The sequence below is a fragment of the Thermobia domestica genome, chromosome 3 (genome assembly GCF_964235325.1).
Source record: "Thermobia domestica chromosome 3, izTheDome1.hap1.1, whole genome shotgun sequence".
NCBI lineage: Eukaryota > Metazoa > Arthropoda > Insecta > Zygentoma > Lepismatidae > Thermobia > Thermobia domestica.
This window is the reverse complement of record NC_137456.1, coordinates 322,315,731-322,337,782: the sequence shown is the minus strand read 5'-3', so window position 1 is coordinate 322,337,782 and position 22,052 is coordinate 322,315,731. Positions and strand designations below refer to the sequence as shown.

General features: G+C 37.7%; 1 protein-coding gene across 2 annotated transcripts in view; it reads right to left on the bottom strand.

Moving 5' to 3' along the window:
• Window positions 1-22,052, bottom strand: part of LOC145681168 (ecdysone 20-monooxygenase-like) — a 163,420-nt gene that overhangs the window by 50,542 nt on the left and 90,826 nt on the right. The window lies entirely within an intron of this gene.

Genomic DNA, 22,052 nt, shown 5'->3' with positions numbered 1-22,052 from the left:
GTTAGGGTTTTCTTGTGTAAGACAAACTTGATTCAGTTCGTATGATGAATCTAATTTTTGTGTGTGTGTGGAAATTTGAATGATAAGTTGGATGTAATATCTGTAGGGCTTATCATTTGAAAGTTTGAAGGTTTTTTTTTTTTTTTTTTTTTGCATAAATTCTCCTTACTTGTTAAATATTTCTTTGGGGTTAACGCAAGGTGACCAGAACTTTTACTTTCAAAAACGGGACGCATACGAATCAGCGACGGGGGGAAGGGGGTGACTTCCACATTGCATTTTGGGACTCAGCAGTGTTTTCAATTTACAAAATTCACAAGTAAGAATGATAACACAGAGTTTCTAACTTAAGTACTACCCAAAAATACTTTAAGTTACTTCAACACTCAGAATTCCCACTCAATTCCCACTTGAACCACAGAACACTCAATTCTCATTTGAATAATGAGAAGTTATAGACACGGCTGAACCTTCCCAATGAGTGTTGGTACGGAAGAGTGTAGACTTTGCACTGACCATTTATATTTTGAATTATAATTACGGGACACCTGGGTCATGTTTGCTTAAATACGGGACATTTAGGCGTCCCGTTTGAGAATCAGAAAAAAAACGGGACAACGGCTGAAAATAAGGGACTGTCCCGGCTAAAACGGGACGTCTGGTCACCTTGGGTTAACGTCCCACGTTTATATATAAAGGGTAATTGAGATTATGATACTAATTAACGAAACAGTGGAATGAAAAGTGGAAGGAAATGGAAGAACTTAGAGAAAACCCATGCACAGAATGCTTGCCAATCACATAACCCATTTGGCGAGAGCTGGAATCGAACTGAAAGATGGCCAGTCTACCATTGAGCCACCACGGCCACATTTCTGATTTCGATTCCTTAATTGGATAGATAATTCCTTACATTTTATGTAGGGCCCTAGGCAATTCGTCGCCCTGTGCAATGGCATCATTCGCCCTCTTTTTCTTCAGAAAGAACAAATCTTAAAATCCACGATTTTAACTATGCTACTCCATCGTGAACAATGAAAGGGACAGAAAGTGCACTCGCACTCAGAAACGTATAAACACTACAAATACAATCTCGTTGTATCCGTTTTTTCTTTAAGTAATAATCTATTAAGTTAATGAAAGATAAAGCAAACAAACCTGCAGAGGAAAGATGGTCATCCTTTCTATAAAATTCAATATCAAGCTTCAAAATCAATATATCTGTTTGCAATTTCAGTGCAACTAATTCTTTTACCTTTATTTCTTGATTTTCCTTCTACATCTGTTAAAAAAAAAAAAAACTTGTTTCCCCGTTCAATGATAAGGATCTTGTCTGTGACAAAGACAAGAGTAGTTTTTATATCAAAACTGTAACAACTAAGTATACCCTAAATGGAACATGTGTTCGGAATATATTCAATAAAATAAAATGTCACTGCAAAACCGATTTTGATGAAATTTTATACAAAGACAAACCTTGACCCGGAAAAATCATCTCACATTGGAGAAACAATTATCGTAAACTCACATAATGGATCAACAAAATGTGCAAACAGTGTCTATGTTTAAATAGATTTAAATGTTTAAAACGGTTGCGGGAAACCCACGTTTGATTCCCGACGGATCTTCATGTGGTTCAGATCCCATGGTAAACTGCCGGTCCATGTCTCATATAGCATTAATGCTGAAAGGGATGCTAATAGGTAAACCCAATCTAAGCAACCAAACGTTTAATAACTGAGAAGCAGGCAACCCGCGGTACAGAAGTAAAATGTTGCTTCCATAACATTTTAAAAAAATGAAATGAAATTTTTGAGTTTTACGCCCCACGATTATGCCGGTTAGACTAAAAGAGACGGTGATGAGTAATGAATGAAATGGTGGAATGAAGAAAGTGGGAGGAAACGGGAGAACCCCGAGAAAACCCACGCACACGGTGTTTGTCCACCACAAAGTTCACTTGGCGGGAGCAGGGTTTGAACCCGAGACCCCTAGCACCAGAGGTGAACGCTCTACAACTGAGCCACCGCGGCCCCCATAACATTTTAAGTAAATATGGCTAATTTAATTTTTAATAATTCAGAAACAGTACGTTTTCCCGGAAAATAACATAATAATATCAGTATAATATCTGTTGATCGGCAATCAATAGTACCACTGTAAGCGCTAAGTACATATTTTCAAAATTGACTAAGTACCACTGAAATTACTTCAAGCTTTCTGAATACAAGCGTTAGTACAGACTACCCGATTTTTTGAAACCTCTTTAGGATCATAACCGTTAATTTCAGACGTTGTTTTAACTTTTTTTTTATTTCTCAAATACTTTTAGTTTTAATTTTATTGCATGTTTTAATTATTTTTTTATGTAGTGTACTTTCTGGATTAAATGATCGAATATATTTCAATCAAAAATTTTTGCTTATTCGGTAAAAAAAAAAAAAAAAAAAAACTTTCAAAAATTTTGTGACTCCTGATCCAAAAGATTTGATATATTTCGATAAAAAAATTTCTTGTACGCCTTATATCTGGAAAACTACACATAGTGTAGCCAAACCCACTACTTCAATATGATGTGGTTATTCCGTAAAAAAAATAGGAAAACTCGATTTACGGTTCGTTAAAAAATGTTGTGACTCCTGAACCAAAAAACTCATTATTGACCTGGCCAAGATCGCAATCTTTTGATGCATTTTCTGGATCATTCCTAAAAATTTTTGTTGTTATTTACTTTTTATCTTTTATTTTCATTTTTAAGTTGTTCATGTACATTTTTGTATTTTTACCTTCCTATTTTATTCCACCTATTTCTTCTTGCTTAAGATTTAAGCTAAAAAATATTTAAAAAAAGATCTTTTTACCATATTAAACTTGATTTTGAAAATGCCTGCGCTACGAGGCACTGATAAAACCGCTAGTATAAAATAAGCTTAAGTAATATATATATTATCAAGGTCAAGCGTGAAACCCGGAAGAGAATTTCTTAGAAAAGCATATATGCAAAAATTTAAAAAAAAAAAAGCACTTTCCGTGTGAATAATGCATGCAGGTTGTATTATTACCTCCTCTACACGGTCAAGGTTCTGAGAACTCAACATCGCGATATACATACGTAATTCCTTTATCACATACATACGCAACTAATTTATCTTTCCTCATAGCAAGTATTTAAAGACTAGAAGGAAATAAATTCTGGTAGACAATAATAAGGATCACGCGCTAGAAGTTTCAATTTTCGGTCCGGTAGATAACAACCACTGGAGGATGTGTGCTGCCATCTAACGGGGAGATACAGATATGTAGCACTTATTAGCTTTGTTTCAATAGTAGTAAATGGAAAATGACAGCTACCGTTAAATACACCGGATTGACTCGATTAACGAACTCGGCCCTATTGCAAATAAATAAATAAATAAAAATTAAAACTTTGCTTTCGTTTGGGGGTAATCGTGTAGAGTAACGAACGTTATTCATTAAAATATTAATGGATTTACTTCTTAACGAGCTCGGTTGAGATGATCGCTATAGATATTTATCATAAAAAGAAATTTAAAAGTACTGTATTAAAAGTATTCGCTCAAGAGTTATCTTGTGAAGTAACGGACGGACGTAAGTCACTGTTAACCTGTTAATATTAACGTATTGACTCCATTAACGTAATCGGTCGACATTATAGATTTAGCAATCTACCTATTGCAAAGAAAAAAACAAAAATAATAACTGTAGTTCAAAGAGTTAGCGTGTGGAATAACGTACGTACGTACTAACATTACAGTTCTACTTACGTGATGTTAACAGTAAGGAGCACGGTATATGGGTAATACAAACCTCATCACTACTTCCTGATTCGATTCCAGGCCCTGCGACTTTGTGATGGACAACATAGTGTCCGCGGGATTTTTCAAGGTTTCCCCCGTTACTTTCCACATGCTCATTCCATCAAACCTTTCATAATCATTCAGCCTTCTTAATCTTTCGTCTTCTTTAGCTAACAGGTCTCCTAAACGCGTGAAGTAAAACTAAAAATTTCATTTCATTTAGTTTTTTGAATGAAATAATTCGCTTTAAGATCCAAAGGGAGACATAAATTTCTTTAAATGTCACATAACTTTATCTTCACAAGATGAAGTGAAAATGAATTTGAAAGCTGTGTTCATGGTTCGTCGTCTTTTGGGGATCATGAAAAAAAAATCCTGCCTAAATGCGTCAGCTTCTTATCTGCAAACCATACATTATCATTTCTCTTCATGTGGCTGAATGATAGAACCCTTACCTCTGGTGCGTGGGGTTCCTGATTCGATCCCATGCCAAGTAAGTGCGTAGTCGACAACATCGTGTCCGTGGGTTGACTTGGGGTACACCCGTTTCCTCCCACTTTCTCATTCCATCAATTATTCCATCACCATTCACTTACCTTAATCTTAGTGTTCTAAAGATCATAATCATGGTACGTTAAACTGAAAGATTTCATTTCATTTGTGTTCATACTGAATTTAATTCGTGTTGGATTCAATTCGATTTGATTAGACTAATTATGGATCTGCCTCAGTTTGATGTATATACACAGTGGCGGATCCAAGGGGGACTATAGGGGCACTAGCCCCCCTTGACGCTCATATATACACTGGATAAAATGGGCTTCAATCCTGCTTTACACTGGATAAAACGGCAAAATATGGTTTAGCCCCTCCCTTGATCATATCCTGGATCCGCCCCTTTATATACATATAGATTGAGTAAAAAAAACTTTTCAATCAATTCAATATTTTATCTTTTTTTCTTTCTTTTTTCTTTTCTTTCTTTTCTTTTCTTTTTTTGGTAATACATATTATGGAAAACAAACTTTTGTCCGAAGGAAAGTATTTCTTCATGCCCGTACTTCATTTGACATTTTCTAAACTCAAAGATCGAGCAAAAATTGTTCTAATTGAGTTCGATTTTCAAAAATATAATCTGTACTGTTATATCAAAGCATAATAGTTTCGCACCAGAGTTTACGTGCTGTATAACAAACGTTAGGCGAATGCCCGTTTTTGGCAGGAGGAGGTAGGTTTCTGGAGAATATTTGGAAGGTGCACAGTAAATGAATACCGATGACCAGTTAGAATCCTTCCCACGGAAGCAAAATTGATCGGAATTGGACCAGATCGTTTCATCGCTGTAGGCTTTAGAGCTTATAGCAAATGCAGACCATAAGGACGTAGTTGTAAGCATCTCCTTAAAATTCTCCACACAGACGGTGCACTGTAACTATAGATTCAGTCCTTGCAAAATGTAAAACACGAAAAGCTTTCTGCTCACTAGTCGCTATCTTTGCTACTAGCGCTCTCTAACGGCAGACAGAGGAAACAGTGCATACGCATGCGTGAGTACAATACTGTTTGAGTTGCTTATTTATAAGTTAATTGTAATGAATACTACAAAGCTTTAAAACCCTGATATTCGTTTTGAAACACCCTGTACTAAATAATATTTACATTTCCTAAATTTGTTCGTGTTCTCACTGGCATTGTGTGGTTAATGTTGAAAGTCCAAGTTAGGAACAATGGAAAAGATTTTCAAGAAAAAAAAAAAAAACTATTGCATCTGAAAATGGTAAATTCGTCGCATCTATAAAAATAGGTAAACCTAAATGAGTTTTACCTATGTTGAGTCCTAGTTAAATAAATCACTTCTCGAGCAGAAATAAAATGAAATGAAATGAAATTTTTGACTTTTACGACCCACGATTATGCCGGTTAGGCTAAAGGAGACGGTGATTATGAGAAATGAATGAAATGGTGGAATGAAGAAAGTGGGAGGAAACGGGAGAACCCCGAGGAAACCCATGCACACGGTGTTTGTCCACCACAAAGTTCACTTTGCGGGAGCAGGGTTTGCACCCGCGACCCCGTGCACCAGAGGTGAACGCTCTACCACTGAGACACCGCGGCCCCGCGAGCAGAAATAAGTAGCTTCATTGCTTCATTAATATCATTATATTCGTTATCAGAATAAAATTTATAACTTGATTTATTGAATTAAATAAGCTACTACATAATTATAATTATTACAGCATATAGATATAATTTATTATAAAGAATAGTGCTTAATAGCAGTGAATGATGAACTTTTTTTTAAAAGTACCCCTCTTTCTATTTTATCGATATGAAAAAGGAGAATGAAGCACATCATGAATTCAACTTGCATACTAAGAAATCAAAACCTTTCTATAGAAACTAACTCAACCTAGAAACATTCTCTCGGCCATTCATCATTACCTTCTTCTACACATGTTTGGTTACTTTCACTAGCACTTTCACTGACCGACAATAACGCAAACGAGAATTGGAACCACTGTTGATTTGGTATGAGAACAGGGAGTGGAGGAGTACTGGTTATAGAACCTAAAAAACATGTAATTTCTATGGAACATTTGTTTGGCCACACTTTACTGCCAGTTCCTTTGAGTTAGTTCATTTTTTTAAATATTATTTTTCAAAGCTTCATGGAGAACAAATTCTGCAAGACTTGTTGCATTATGGTAAATTTTACGTAATACACCCCTTGTGCCCAAGGGCGCCGATTTCTCTGTAAATTTGGTGGGGGCCCATTCATATGCAGAAGGTATATATATGAGGATTTTAAGAAAAATTGCATTTAAATTATGCCAAATATTGTATTTTCATAAATACAATAGGGGTACCTACATGAGCTTTCGGGGGGCCCGGCCCTCCCCCCAGGATCGGCATCCTTGCCTGTGCCCCTTTTATATGTAAATAGAGACGTTTATTATTTTTAGTTTTTAATTGTACGGCGAAGAGCTATGGGACCTGAAAGCTTGACCCCTATCGTCCCAGTCATTCTGGGCTAGACTCAAGATCCGAAATCCTAACCGAAACCATTTTGCCGCCAATTGCTGAGGTTGAGGAATCTAGCACCGAAAGGAGATACGCCAAAAAAAAAAAAAAACTCACTTCCTTAAGTGCACAAATACAAATCTTGCATACACAAATGTGCTTTCAAACGATGCACTAACGATTGAGACAATTTTGCCATCAGTCGGCGTTGATGAGGGGGTTTTCTTCTAAACTAGATATGTCAATATATCAACGTTTCTTTTCGCATATATATATATATATATATATATATATATATATATATATACGTATATTTGGCATGCAAAAGCGTGCACAAACGATCCACTAACGATTGAGACCATGTTGGTACCAATAGGCTTGATGGGGGAACTGGCATATAAGCTAGATATGCCAATATCTCACTCGCCTTCTTGTGCATAAAGGTACTCAAACGATGCACTAACGACTGTGACCATTTTGACGCCAATCGGCGTTGATGGGGGAGCTGGTGCCTAAACTAGATACACCAATACTTCACACTTCCTTTTGTTCACAAACAAAGATTTTGCATTCTGAAACGATGCACTATCATTTGAGCGGTTCCGGGTTCGATTCCTGGTGGGACCATTCGGTCGAAAAAGTGTAACAGTTTTCTTCAGGTTACCCATTCTGAGTGAGGTTTTTCCTGGGTTTTCCTCCTTTACACCAGGCAAATACCGGGATGGTACGTAATATAATGGTCCCAGGCTGCTTCCTTCCTTCCCTTTCATCGGATAGTGTACGCCCGAGGGACATCATCCCTCATATATTTTTATACGTGCTGGGCTAAATAGGCTTAGATGCCGACAGCCCAGAAATCTAATTCCTAATCCTAATTGAGATAATTTTGACGCCAATCAGCGTTCTGTGTCGATTCTTGAAGAATCCTTTCGCGTCTCGACTCTCGATTAACTTTTCTCGTCTCGTCTCGTCTCGCTTTGTAAAATAATGTACAAAAGTTATGCCCCGATCTTCTCTCTTAATTTCACTTGTCTTTCATCAGAATTCTTCCACATCACGAGAGGTCCATGAAGGGTGTGATATAAGAACATGTAAACTATATTTATTATTAAAGTATATTGTGTAATGACTTCTGTGTCTTTAAACGTTGATGAATGCTCTTCATTATGTTCGTACGATCACTTTATCAATTGATAGTGTTTTTTTATATATGAACCATATAGGCCTAACTGTATAACAGTGTTTGAGACCTAAGGCGTGGATGAGTTAGTGTTGCTTAAGAGAATCGAGAAATTTCTCATCTTGTCTCGAAAACAAGTCGAGAATTATCATGTTCCTTGTCTCGAATTTAAACATGTACTTCTCGTCTCGTCTCGTCGCTAACACTAATCTATCTATATAAAAATGAAAGTGACTATGTTTATGACTTAATAACTCTTCCACCACACCACCGATATCGATCAAATTTTCAACATGGATGACGATCAGGCCTGGAAGTGATGTTATCATTTCACTTTGACGGTACAACGTAGGGGATGGGGGAGAAGGGGAGATATACAAAAATGATCGAAAATGAATTGTATTAGTGTCGAATCCATAGTTTTCGGAGTCGCTGAGATGAACAGTGACACTTGTGATGCCGGTCAAATGCAAATTCAGCCCCACATCGTGGTGGAGGGGGAGGGTGGAGATACATAAAAATGATCGAAAATCACCGATATTATCTAGGTAGTGTCGAATTCATAGTTTTCGGGGTCGCTGACACCAACAATGACACTTCCGATGCAGTTTAAATCCAAATTATCCTCTTTATGTCCAAAATGAAACGTATTCTCTCCGTGCGAAGAACGGGTATTCTGCTAGTTACGGATAATGGGCCTAAATTCGAGCGAGGCCAGGAAGAACTATGATCGTTCAGCTGGTGCACTCTTCAGCTGAGTGAAGTTTGGTTAGGCCCAATGCCATTCTTTCTTTTTTCCTTTATTTTATATTACACCAAAGTAAACTACCTTTTAATTCAAGCAGATTTTTAAGTGCATTACAAGGATGGATTAGACCTGAAAATTTGATACGCGCATTTAAATGTTCAATAATTTGCCAACAAGAGGACCATGAAACATCTATATATATTCTAAAAATGAATTACAAGTACGAAAATCCTATATGGTAGACTTAAAATCAGAATTAAAAGCCACAAATAAAAGGGCATTGTGCCAATTTAAGAAGACAGACGTATCTCTACTCATATTTATCACAGAGAATTACGTAACTCGAAAGAGGCCCTACTGAACTAATTGTCTGCCTTTTTAAGTGTTTGATCTAATTTGTAGATATAAACTCTTAGATTTTCAAGGTCTAGGATCAGAATTCCAAAGCGATCAAGGACGTCGCTGGGTGAATGCCCTACATATACAGAACACTGGCTTCTTAGTCATCCACCTCAAAGGTCGAACTTCTACGCCAGCCGTAGTACAATAACATCGCGCGGTGACCCCTTGGCTCAATTCGAAAACACGACCACGTTTCAGAGCCCACGTGCTCCAAGCGATCTTTTGCTGATGAGATGATGAGAAGAGCTCTCTACAATGTGTGGAGTCCATGTGGAATATTCCCATCCATTTCAATGGCAGAGGGATTGACTCCATCCAAGGACGAGAGCCCAATTCTTCACAATAAAAGATACAAAGGCTGTTTGCTCTTTGGCAAAAACAGAAATGAGATTCCAGACATTCTGTTATCTAGGGAATTACATCACTTGGTTAAAATAGACGGTTCTTGCGAAGAATGTCAGGATCCAAGTAATCCAAGTGTCTTGCACTATACCGGCATTTGTCCTCGGATGAAAAATTGAAAAGAGAAATTTCCAAACTTTTCTCAAATATTCCAGAACCGCATTCCTCTCATATAGCTGCGTTGACGAAAAGGGACTTTAAACATCAATTCACTGTCACTCTGGAAATTTTTGTTCGGATGAGCCCAAGCTTTGGCGGTAGTGGTGGGGGGTCTAATATTACAAGCCACTACGTCTATGTAGTATTGAACGGGTATTATACTGTACCAGGTGTATTATTCTGCACCTGATAAGACAGTAAGTAATTGTAAAATACTTCCACCTGTATTTTCAGGGAATGATAGAACTACATTGTTTTTATATGAGAAAGCGTACAAATGAAGTGTAAGATCAAATTTTCATGCTACATCAATCATTTCCCTGTTCAACTAGTGTAGTTTTATTAACAAAGTGCTCAAATGTGTGTTGTGTTAAGAGTCTTAATCCCGGCGAAATTAAAATACAGCTAATTTTACACTAATTATGTGATATCTTCAAATATATAAAAGATAATCGAAATGTGGAACAAGAGCGCCCTAGACAATATTATTTTACATAAGAAACCGTTATCACGACTCACTTATCTGCTTTCGATTTCGAGCCATTTTGAAAATCGGCATTTATTTTCGCGTTTCTAAACAGCTGAAAACGGAAAGCCACTGGATGACTTGTGATAACGGTACCTGACGCAAAATAATATTGTCTCAGGTGCTCTTGTTCCATATTTCAATTATCTTTTATTTGTTTGAAGATATCACATAATTACTGTAAAATTAGCGGTATTTTAATTTCGCCGGGATGAAGACTCCGGGATGAGAAATTTTGGGGGTTCCGGACCCGGTGGATTCCCCGTGGATACGCCCCTGAACCTGGCACAAATCTCTGAAAGCTATTATGACGCAACGACAAGTACTTAGGCGAGGAAATACGCTCAACATAATGTTCCAGATGCCTTTTCCAACACTAGGACCCCAGAATTTTCAAGGTTCTCATTTGGCAGAAGTTGAATGGAATTAGAGTCGCAATTGGATTTAGAATAAAATGAGAAAACTAACCCTTTGTAACCGGGATCAAACCCTGGAGGTCAAGTTATTGTGTATACTAAGGTGCGAAATTCCAGATGGAGACACTCGATCGAAAAAGTGTGAAAAGCTTTTTCTCAGGCCAGTCATCCTCAGCGAAGTTTTCCCCATTCACACCAGGCCAGGGCAGGCAGGTACTTAACGTAATGGTCCCAAGCCAATTCTCCCCAATTCTTCGGGTAGTATCATCGCCGAGGGACGACATCCCTCATACGTGATGGACCAATATGGCCACAAATGACAAACGCCACTAATCTAATTCCTAATCCTAACTAAGATTAGAAATTCTGGCAAGTTAGTGGAATTTCCCCAACTAGTACTTTTGGAATATAATTTCCCCGACTAGTACCTTATGAATAAAGCAACATTATTGTCAAAAGTTCCCAAATTATTTTCAGTAATTTATATGTAATTAACATGTATTTCATATGAAATTAGTGGCTGAATTTAGTTGTTAGTAGTATTCCTAATCATATGTACTTCAATAATTGTGAATGTTGAAATATATGAACTATGTATTTCAAAACATTCCAATGCAAAGGAGGTATATATATATATATATATATTACTTTTCTTCCCCTCCTCTCCCTCTGCACACACACACACACACACGACTGTCATGATTTCGCACCCGGATGTAAACATATTACCCGCTACAGTGTCTATCAGTAGCATAGAAGAGGTTTCCAGATTAACTAACTCTATAGTCTATGGAACCCGGAGATTCAATGCTGCGTTCACAAAAGCTCTCCACCGACTTCCGTCCTTAACAAACTGGATCCAGTTTCTACTTTGTACTCCTATTTCTGCGAGATCCATCTTAAAATTGTCTTCCTAATGGTAGTTTTTCGATTGATCCTTTTAAACTTGATGACCCTAACAATTTGGTAAACAGTATAAATTATGCAGTTCCTCATTATGAAGTCTCCGCCATTTTCAATTCCCGTTCCTCTTGGGTCGAAATATTCGTCTTAGGATCTTGTTCTCAAATACTTTCAGTCTGCGTTCTTCCCTCAGAGTAAGTGAACATGTTTCGCAACGATGTGGATTATTCCTGTCAGTTGAGAATCGATGATTAATCAAAACGATATTTTCTAAAAATCAGACGAATAAAGTTAAGTTTTGAAGAAAAACTAGGACAATTGGAGTTTTAAACATTTTTTTGGGGGGGGAGATGAGAGAAACCGGGACTGCCCCGACTAAATCGGGACGTCTGAAAGCCCTATAGATAAACTTACAACCTACTAAATTTGTCTTCCATTAATACTTATATTAATAGAAAAAAAACTAACAAATTAAAGCACAATTGAAAATAGGTTTTTATTTCGTTATCTAAATATTGTTTTATTTGTTAATTTATTGCAGCTAGGGCAATTATTCATAAGCGAAAAATACAAATTGCGGAGCAGAGAAACGTTTATTTAAAAAATAATGCATGTGTAACAGTTTCACCAACTAACTGAATATATTCGCTTCATCAGACACTGTAATAAACAAGAGGGAGATGGAATCAAGGTTCCTGACCAGCCAGTTAGCGTTCAGAACCAGCTTCTAGGATCCTTTATACGCAACTCCCTCGTGTTTGTTAGTTACTGTGTCTGATGAAGCAATATGTTCAGTTAGTTGACGAAACTGTTACTAGTGATGTCAATCGGCTCGGTTTAACTGAGCCATCGGCTCTGGTGAGATGAGCCATCGGCTTAGTTCGACTCGGTTCAATTGAGCTGATGGCTCAAGCCGGCTTGGTTGAGATGAGCCACCAGCTCGAGCCGCTCGGTTGGAATGAGCCATCGGCTCGATTTGGCTCAGCTCAGGTGAGCCATCGCCTCTGCTCGGTTCTGTCTAACTGAGCCAAGGGCTCGAACTGGCTCGGTTAGGTGAGTTGTTGGTTCGGCTCACTTCTCGGTTCGGCTCAGTGGTGACTGAGCCGTGAACCGAGCCTTTGACAACACTAACTGCTACACATTTATTATTTTTAAATAAAGGTTGGTTTGATCAGCGATTTGTATTTAAGTTATTTAAAATACCAAAGCTAGTATGAACCAGTTAGTCAGCTATTTCAGATTGCATTTTATAACTGGGATATACTTGTAAATAACAGACACAGTTGCCCCGTTGAAAAAAGTAGCAAAACCACGCACAAGGAAACATAATTCTTGAGAAATTACCTAAAGAGGATGTACGGAGTTACAAGTACATAATAATTAAAAACAAGTAACTTAATTTGCGCAAGAAACCGTTAAATTTCATCCTAAAGAAGAGAGCTTGCTTTTTTAATTATTTTTTTAAAAGTAATATTATATTTGCTACATTGGCACAGGACTGACGTCAAACAAACTTATAAATATAGTACTATTTTTTAAATATTATTATTTAATCTTCCTGTCTGAAGTTATTTTCTAACCTGCTTTTAGGTTATTAAGAATGTCAGGGTCAAATATTTGCACACTAAACTTGGGGGAAAAGAAGAAAAAAAGTGAGACACGAAAGAAGTGAATTGCACTTTGCGATTAAAAAAAAAATCTTCGTCTTCTTTTTAATGTAAGCAGTGATGAAACACATATAATTAAATCTCCAATAATTTTAGAACTGGCTGGAATCTGAAGTTATACAATTTTCAATAATTACAGGAAACTAAATCTAGAGATTTTCTTCCTCCCCCCTTTTTTTTGAGGGGGAGTGAGAAAAGAAAAAAAAATGTTTTCGTACATGGCTAGAGGGAAACAATCTTTCTACAGGAAGTTTCTTGACCGACCACGTTCGTTCACACATGTAGTGCTGAATCACCAGAGCAATCAATAGAATGTAGAAAAGAAGTAATCAAGCGGAATCGGTTCGAGTGCAAAATGATTGCAGAGTTCTTTTTTTCCTTGTCCCAGTGAAAACATCCTCCAAGGGCATTTAAATAATACATACATATATATATATATATATATATATATATATATATATATATATATATATATATATATATATATATATATATATATATATATATATATATATATATATATATATATATATATATATATATATATATATATATATATATATATATATATTCATAGATCATGTGATTTTACTTATATGTAAAATGAATTCGTATTATTTTTCAGTTGAGTTGGTCCTTAAACAAGATAATCTGTGTAAATATGTACAGAGTCTGTTCGGAATTTCATTTATACGTTGTTTATCACAAGGTCAATTTCAAATCAGATATTGTACACGGAAAATCCTGACTGTTTTGTGTGGATATAAAACACATGTCGTCGCTTAATATAATTTACATTTCCATAGGCTAAACTTAAGCCTCTTAAATCAGACTAGTTCATTGACTGATTAAATTTCAAACATGCGGAGATAAGGGTCACTGCCTTTCAATTTTACAATTTGTATAGATACAACAAATAATTTTTCTGCATTATGTGGGTGTGGTGATTCAGGCTTTGATTTGGTGCTTAATTGGAGTTCAACGTTGTTTTCCAGCATTGATGTTGTATCAGACTACATTTATTGTTTAAAGTGGTAACTTACCATTACTTGGGTTTGTATCCGAGAACGAACCCGGGACCAGAGATGGAGCAGGTTAGTGGGTCAAGATTTGTGACGGGTCAGTATGTTGTGGGTCAACAGGACGTGATCCACTGCGATCCACCACCCACCGTGACCCACTCTGACCCACTACAACCTACTCTACTCAGTGCATTGTAGACAGCATCTTCTGAACACTGGCGAATTTGTCTACGTTTTACTTTCAAGACCTGCATTTTAATTCTTTTTCATTTGTTTCTATTTACTTAACTGAGATGAGTATATCTAAGTGAAAAAAGAACTTCAGGCACTTTTGGATAAAAATATTTGTAATTGGAATAATAGCAATAGAACTTACTACTTATTTTTCGAGACTTTTATATTGTTTTTTTTTTCTTTACGTTGGTATACTTCACCTCGATTTGAAATTTTCAAATTTCATCCTATTTTCCACAAAAAAGTATCTGTGCTTAACAAGGAAACACTGGCGCAAATCCCGGGGGGATGAGGGGAACATATTTCCCTTCCAATCTTAGAATGTAGGGAACTGTGCCCCAATAATCCGAATTGAAATGTGTTTTTTTGGGGAGAAATGTGATTTTTGTCCTATTGCCACAAAGGAAAGTGAGATGAAATTGAGCCCCCCCCCCAAGAATAAACCTCAAATCTGCCCGCCTCCCAACGTTGAAGACAACTCAGCTCCCCTGATCCTCCATAGCATTGTTTTTCAACTTCATAAATATTTTGAACATCGCTTTAATAAAAAAATGAAAAAGAAAGAAAGATTATGGGAACGGTCTCACCTGTCCCCCCAATGTTGAAGATAGATTTGCGCCGCTGCAAGAAAATAATTATATATCATAATTTAAGTGAAATTCATCGTAATATGGCCCATAACAAAAATCTTGCTATTTTATTTCGTTAAGGTTAGATCTACCGGTGTTGTAACAGAGCTGTGTTCGAGCAATTGACTGTAGAAATTCAAACTTCGCGATTAGTGATAATTCCACAGCCTTGTTTTATTACAAGTGTAAACTGTTTAGTCAGTGGAGAAGAGGGTGTGGAACATGGGTCAGAATTAATGACGATGGGTTTTGGTAAGTGGTGGGTCAGAATGGGTCACGATGGGTTATGGGGGGTTGGGTTGTGATCAGAAGAGATTGCGGTGGTTGGTAGGTCATGGTGGGTCGTGGGTCAGAGTCGGTCACGGTAGGTGGTGCGTCAGTTGGTCATTGGTCAAGTTTTCATTAACCCACGTTATTTCTGTTCCAGACTACGTACATGAAACCGTGCGTTCCCATTTGGTCACGATTCAGTTATAGAATTATCATTTCTGGTGCAGCACGTCTCTAGTTTCATCCCAGATCATGTGTGTTTGCGGTGAACAACGTTTTCTCGTTTTCCTCCCACCTTATAATTCCACTAACTCTTCCATAATCGTCCATATTCATTAACATAATGATCTGTTTCCCTTAGCCTACAGGACATGATCATAGGACTTCATTACATTTCTCTCACTCTAGTTTCTTTTTAATTCTGAACTCCTGCATGGCTATGTGGATAGCGTACAAGCCTTTAGTTCGGGAGAGCCGGGTTCAATTTCCGGCGGAAGGTTCGTATCCCATGTTATTCTGTAGCTGCATATCTGATATGGACACATATGGACACACTGCTGAAAGGGAAGCTAAACTCAAATCAAGTCAAATATATTATCTTAATCCTGTAGCCCTCCAGCCTGGTACGATCACGAATTCTGGTGGACACGGTAACTAAGTGAAGAGTGCTTACCTCTTTTGAGGGTGGGGTCTCTGGTTCTGCAAGTTTGTGGTGGACAACATCGTTACCGTGAGTTTTCTCAGGCACTCCCACATTCTCATTCTACCAATTCATCCATCACCCTTCACTTGTCTTAAGAGGTTATTTTAAGTGCAATCACTCTTACCTATTTTAACCTCTCTCAGCAAGATTATTTTCTAACAAGGCAGGGTACCTCGGTGTAACACGCCGATTGTGATGAGATTGCACAGACATAAAGAACATCAAAAAAAGAAGCGACACGTGTTTTTTGATATCGGCCAACAAGCGCATTGAAAGGGTCAAATAGGGACATAAAAATGGGGTCAAAATGAGATTATGTGGAATATAGCGAAAACGAGAAGTGATATCGGAAAAGTTTAAATGTACGAAATATTACGCATAGTCGAAGTAAGGCAATAAGGCAGAAAACACCCATGAGAAGAAACCAGAACATCCGAAAATGGACCAATCATGTGTACAACATTGTCAAAATGTGTTACGGAAATAAGGGAAAAGGGTGGTAAGAAGCAGGAAGAAAGAAGAAACAAAAACAGAAAATACGTGTTTTTGCTCTGGGTGCATATGTTTCACGTATGCGAAAGAGACGCAGATTCATCTCAATGCACGAAGATGAGAGAACACGCAGGAAGGATGCAAACGCCGTTCGTATAGGCAGCCAGCGAGACAGTACTACACAGTGGGTTGCATATATCGCGTAATGGGAAGCTTAAGGTGGAATCTGAAGCACCGTAATACGTTTAAATTTTTCAGATGCTTTCACCGAGAACTGAATCTGTAACCATGTGCACCAAAGGCGCACTTGGAGGATATTACATATGTATAATGTAAATTCCTTGTGAGTGTAAATTAAAGCAAACAATTGAATTTGGATTGAAAAAGAAACCTGTAAACTCAAGTTGTTAATATTCTAGTTCATTTCAAAGGAGGCAGACTTTCTTATATAAAGGGAATGGCCACTTTTTTTTTTTTTCGAAAAATACCTTCCGAAAAATGAATTTTTCGAAAAATACCTTCCGAAAAATGAATTTTTCGAAAAATACCTTTTCGAAAAATAAATTTTTCGCAAAGGAAAAATCAAAAAAGAAAATTTGGAAAACGAAAACAGGAATTTTTTCGAAAATTGAAGTATTGTTTCGCAAAACGGAAAACAATGAAAAATCATCGAGAAACGAAGAACGAAATATTTTTCGATAAAAGAAAAATTATCGGAAGACGAAAACGAATTTTTTCGAAAAACGAAACATTTTTCGAAAAAGAAAAAATTCGAAGCACGAAAAACGATTTTTTTCGAGAAACTGAAAATTTTTCGAAAAAATTTTAAAAAAATGAAATTTCTGAAAATCGAAAAAAAAAGATTTTTTCGAAAAAGGCCATCCCTAATGCAAACGATAATGCAAGGATGGCGAAAGAACTCCTTGCACTTTTAGAACAACATCAATAACACATGTACAAAGTGAAATGGAGGAAATCTTACTTCTTTTAGGGTAGAGATAGTGATTATGAGAAATGAATGAAATGGTGGCATAAAGAAAGTGGGGGAAACTGGAGAACACCGAGAAAACCTATGCACACGGTGTTTGTCCACCACAAAAACTTACTTGGCGCGAACTGGGATCGAATCTAGGACCCCATGCAACAGAGATAAACGCTCTACCACTGATATTTTTAACCAAACAAAATGGTTTAGTATGAGATGTGAATGAACGATAGATATTTTCGTAGCCCAGCATGCACAACCAATCTTATAGGATGTCTACTGTTTGATGAACGGTCGTTCGCGTGTCCAGAGTGACACTGTATCGGCTTGATTGTTACGTATGTCGTGTAGCTTAATGGAAGGACGCTCAATTCTGATTCACAAGGTCTCAGGTTTGTGGTGGACAATATCGCTTTCGTGCGTTTTTCGGACTTATCCAGATTTTCGCCCCGTATTCTTGTTTTACTTTATTTCATAGTCATACATTCACGTTAACCATCCATCTCCTTTACCCTAAAGAGCAAAAACGTGAGATCTTAAATTTAAAATTTCATTTTTTCTTTCTCTCCCTCTTCTCCTTTCCTTTCACCATACTTTTCCGCTGCTGTTCTCGAAATACAAGTACAACTAAATGAAGCCATACTACTTACGTTGATTTCACAGTGTCACTGCCAAATTGACTCTGATTTTTCGGGAGTCCTTAGGCGTGGCTAAATTTATTATGCGTTATTTGAGGGGGGGCAGGGGGCTCAGTGGTAGAGCACTTACCTGTGCGTGGAGACCCTGGTTCGATTCCCTGGCCAAGTAAGTTTGTAGTGGACAACATCATGTTTGTGGGGTTTTCTCGGGTACTCCCGTTTCCTCCCACATTTTCATTCCACCAAATTCTTCAATAATAATAATAATAATAATAATAATAATAATAATTATTATTATTATTATTATTATTATTATTATTATTATTATTATTATTATTATTATTATCATTATTATTATTAAGGGCGGATCCAAGAGGGGCTAAGGGGCTATAGCCCCCCCCCTTGACGCTCAGGTTTACACTGGATAAAATGGGCTTCGATTCAGCTTTACACTGGATAAAACGGCAAATTATGGTTTAGCCCATCCCTTGTTCATATCCTGGATCCGCCACTGATTATTATTATTATTATTCACTCATCTTAATCATCGTCTCCCTTAGCCTAAATTTTATAATCGTGGGACGTTATACTCAAAGATTTCACTTTTTATGCGGAGGTGATTTCAGACTTCCCTCGGAGAGAGAGATGAAGGGTTGAAGGACATTCAAAATACATAAATTGTGAAAAATAGTACCGTGACTATACGGGTAGCTCATATTAGGAATAGATGTACGACTTTCGAGGGATTTTTTTTTCTGGACTATCTCCTGAAACTACTATTACTGCCTTTGGTTCATACATTCTGGGTTCTGTCCTTGAGGAGTCCATATGGTCCGTATCTTGATATCGTTGCATGAGAACCAGAGAAACGTAACTCCATTTTCGTAGGTTTACAGGCGAGAGGACAAAAATATTACTTTCTTAGAAAGATGTGTTTTTAATAAGATTGTAATTGAGCTACATTACAACAGATGATCGACAAGGAGAACATATGGCGTTGTGTTCCATTTACACGAAGTGGGGCTTTCAAAATTATGTCCAAACAAGAAGAAAACGAAAACCGCATTTTCGGAGTTACGTTCCTCTAGTTCTCATGCGACGATATGAAACTGTAGGTTCATGTATTCTTACACTATCGATGCTAAAAACAATATCAGAAACCAATAAACAAACATCGATGTTCAAATGCGTCTCTCCACTTGTGTCTTCAGAAATTTTGCATTGGGGTAATTGATTGATTGATTTAAATTGGAGTTTCACTTTCCTGTTTAACACTCAGGCTGCATGGCACGGCCCTACTCTTTAAAGTAGCATCCGAACTATTGCTCAAGTTTGGATCCGACTCAGACACCTTTCAGGGGATCAAACCTAGTATTGTGCCATTCACACAGGAAATAAACGCTCTAACACTTGATCACAAAGGGTTTACTTATGTATTTCTGGGCATAATCTGCATCTATGGCCTTAGCCAGTCACGTAGAGGGATGACGTCCTTCGACGAGCACACCATGTCGGGGAAAGCTGGAAGGAAGAAAGTGGCCAGAGACGTGCATATTAGGTACCATCTCGGCATTTGCCTGGTGTGAGTAAAGAAGACTTAGGAAAAACTTCACTCAAGGTGGCTGGCCTGAAATAGCTGTTACATCTCTTCGACCGAGTGTTTCCACCGGGAATCGGGAGTGTTTACACCAGAGACGAGTGCATTAGAGACTACGCTACGGGGGACCATATTGACTACGATGGGAATTAATTCAAAAATTTAAATCTTTTGAGTTTAACGTCCCACTATTATGCCTTTTAGGCTAAGGGAGACGATGATTAAAGCAAGTAAATGATAATGGAAGAATTAGTGGAATAATAAAGTGGGAGGAAACGAGAATACTCCGAGAAAACCCACGAACACAATGTTGTCCACCACCAACTAACTTAGCTGAGCATAGAACCTGACACCCCACGCACTAGAGGTGAATTACCATGCTCCTCAAGGGAATAATTCATAGTCAGGTGAGGAGGTTAAACAAGACAAGTTTGTAGATTACTTTCTATGTTAATTTCTTTTCAAAACGATTATTCCTACTACTTGTCAGCAGTTTAAAAATTAAAATTCTAACGTCGGTTCCAGGTGGGAAGTAGAATAACTCTATCCATCACACCCATTAGGGGATCCAAAAAAGTCGTTTGCAAGTGGGTGGATCACCTTCTGCACGATGAATGGAAGATCGGTACACGAAATACAAATTTTGATGGGATTTGAGTTTAGTGTTCCATTCACCAGTGAAACAATGAGAGACTGGAATCCGAGCACGTAAACTACCACCGGGAATCGAACTTGGCTCTCCTGCGTCGAAATACAAGTTTTACACCAAAACATATTAAAATGGTGCATACAGTGTTCTATTTCTGTTGGTAGCTTCTATGTATGAAACTGTAAGTGTTGTTTTACATTGCGTCGCTGCTGACAAAGTATGTAAATACAAATCATTAACCTACAGTCTCAAATTCGGTGAAGTTTTCGGTAAAGAATGTTAGATTTATTTTTCTATCTTTTTTAAAATCAAGATGAAAGAAATTGCATATCTTGCGTTTCGGGTCCAACATCCCACCCTTATTCCATTTTCCGATAAAATGTAAATTTTTAGTTCAAAGAGTTTGAGTCATCTTTACCCTTCTCCCTACAGCTATGTCGTGCAAAAGATGATTCATTCTCTTGCACGCACCTTTGAGGCTTACCGCCACAGGTCCAATGAATTAGACATAGACATATACACAGTTCGAACAATATACCTGTATAAGTATCACATATTTTAGTTAGAGTTTGTCATATTCTGTCACATAGATTCGATCACCGAGGAAAGGTTGTTTAAAAATGAAATGAGATGTATAGTTTCACGTCATACGATAATGCAGGTCGATTTATGAAACTGAATGATATTGATACAATGAAGATGTGAGAGGAAACGGAAGAACGTCGAGAAAAACCCAAAAACATATTTTTTCACCACAAGCTCACCTGGCCGGAGATTGAAACAGGAAATTCTTTCACCAGGTGTGAGCGCCTTATCACTGAGCCACCGTGCCCCAAGGATGTATTTCTGTTCCCTAACATGTATCCGCCACTGATCTCACCTTATCTAAGAGTGACCCTTCTCAGCTAATCCTTGGGCTTGGCTTTCTGTGTGTTGGTCCAGGATTCGATACCTGGTTTAAGGTACTCCCCTCGGTCAGAAAGCCCAGTAGTGGCTTTGCTCTCACGTTATCAGTATAGGTTCCGGTGGCTCCGCGTAACGTAGTCGCTAGCGCTTTCGTCTTTGGTAAGATTCGTCTCGGGTTCGGTTCCCAATGGGGACATTCGGTCGGAAAAGTGTAAAAGATTTTCCAGGCCTGCTACCCTAAGTGAAGTTTTTTCCTCATTCACGCCAGGCTAATGCCAGGATGTTACCTAACATACAAGTCCCGAGCCACTTCCCTTTCCTCGGATAGTGTGATCGCCGGGGTATGTAATCCCTCGTACGTGACAGCTTAACATGGCCATAGATACCGAAAGCCCAGAAATCTGAAATCCCAATCCTAAAATTCTAGTGCATGTTCTGTCTCATATAGCCACGCTACGGAAAAGGAACGCTGAACTATTTAGACAATCAATCACCTTACCTGTGACCTTCATCATGTTCACATAGTTAGCATACATGCCTTCAGTGAAGGAGACCTGAGTTCGGTTCCCGGTGAAGTTCGTGTGATTAGGATCCCACGTTTAGTTGTGGGTGCATGTCTCGTATTAGGTAGATCCTAAATAAACTCCAAATCAACCAGCCTTATCTGGATACAAAAACTGTAGTA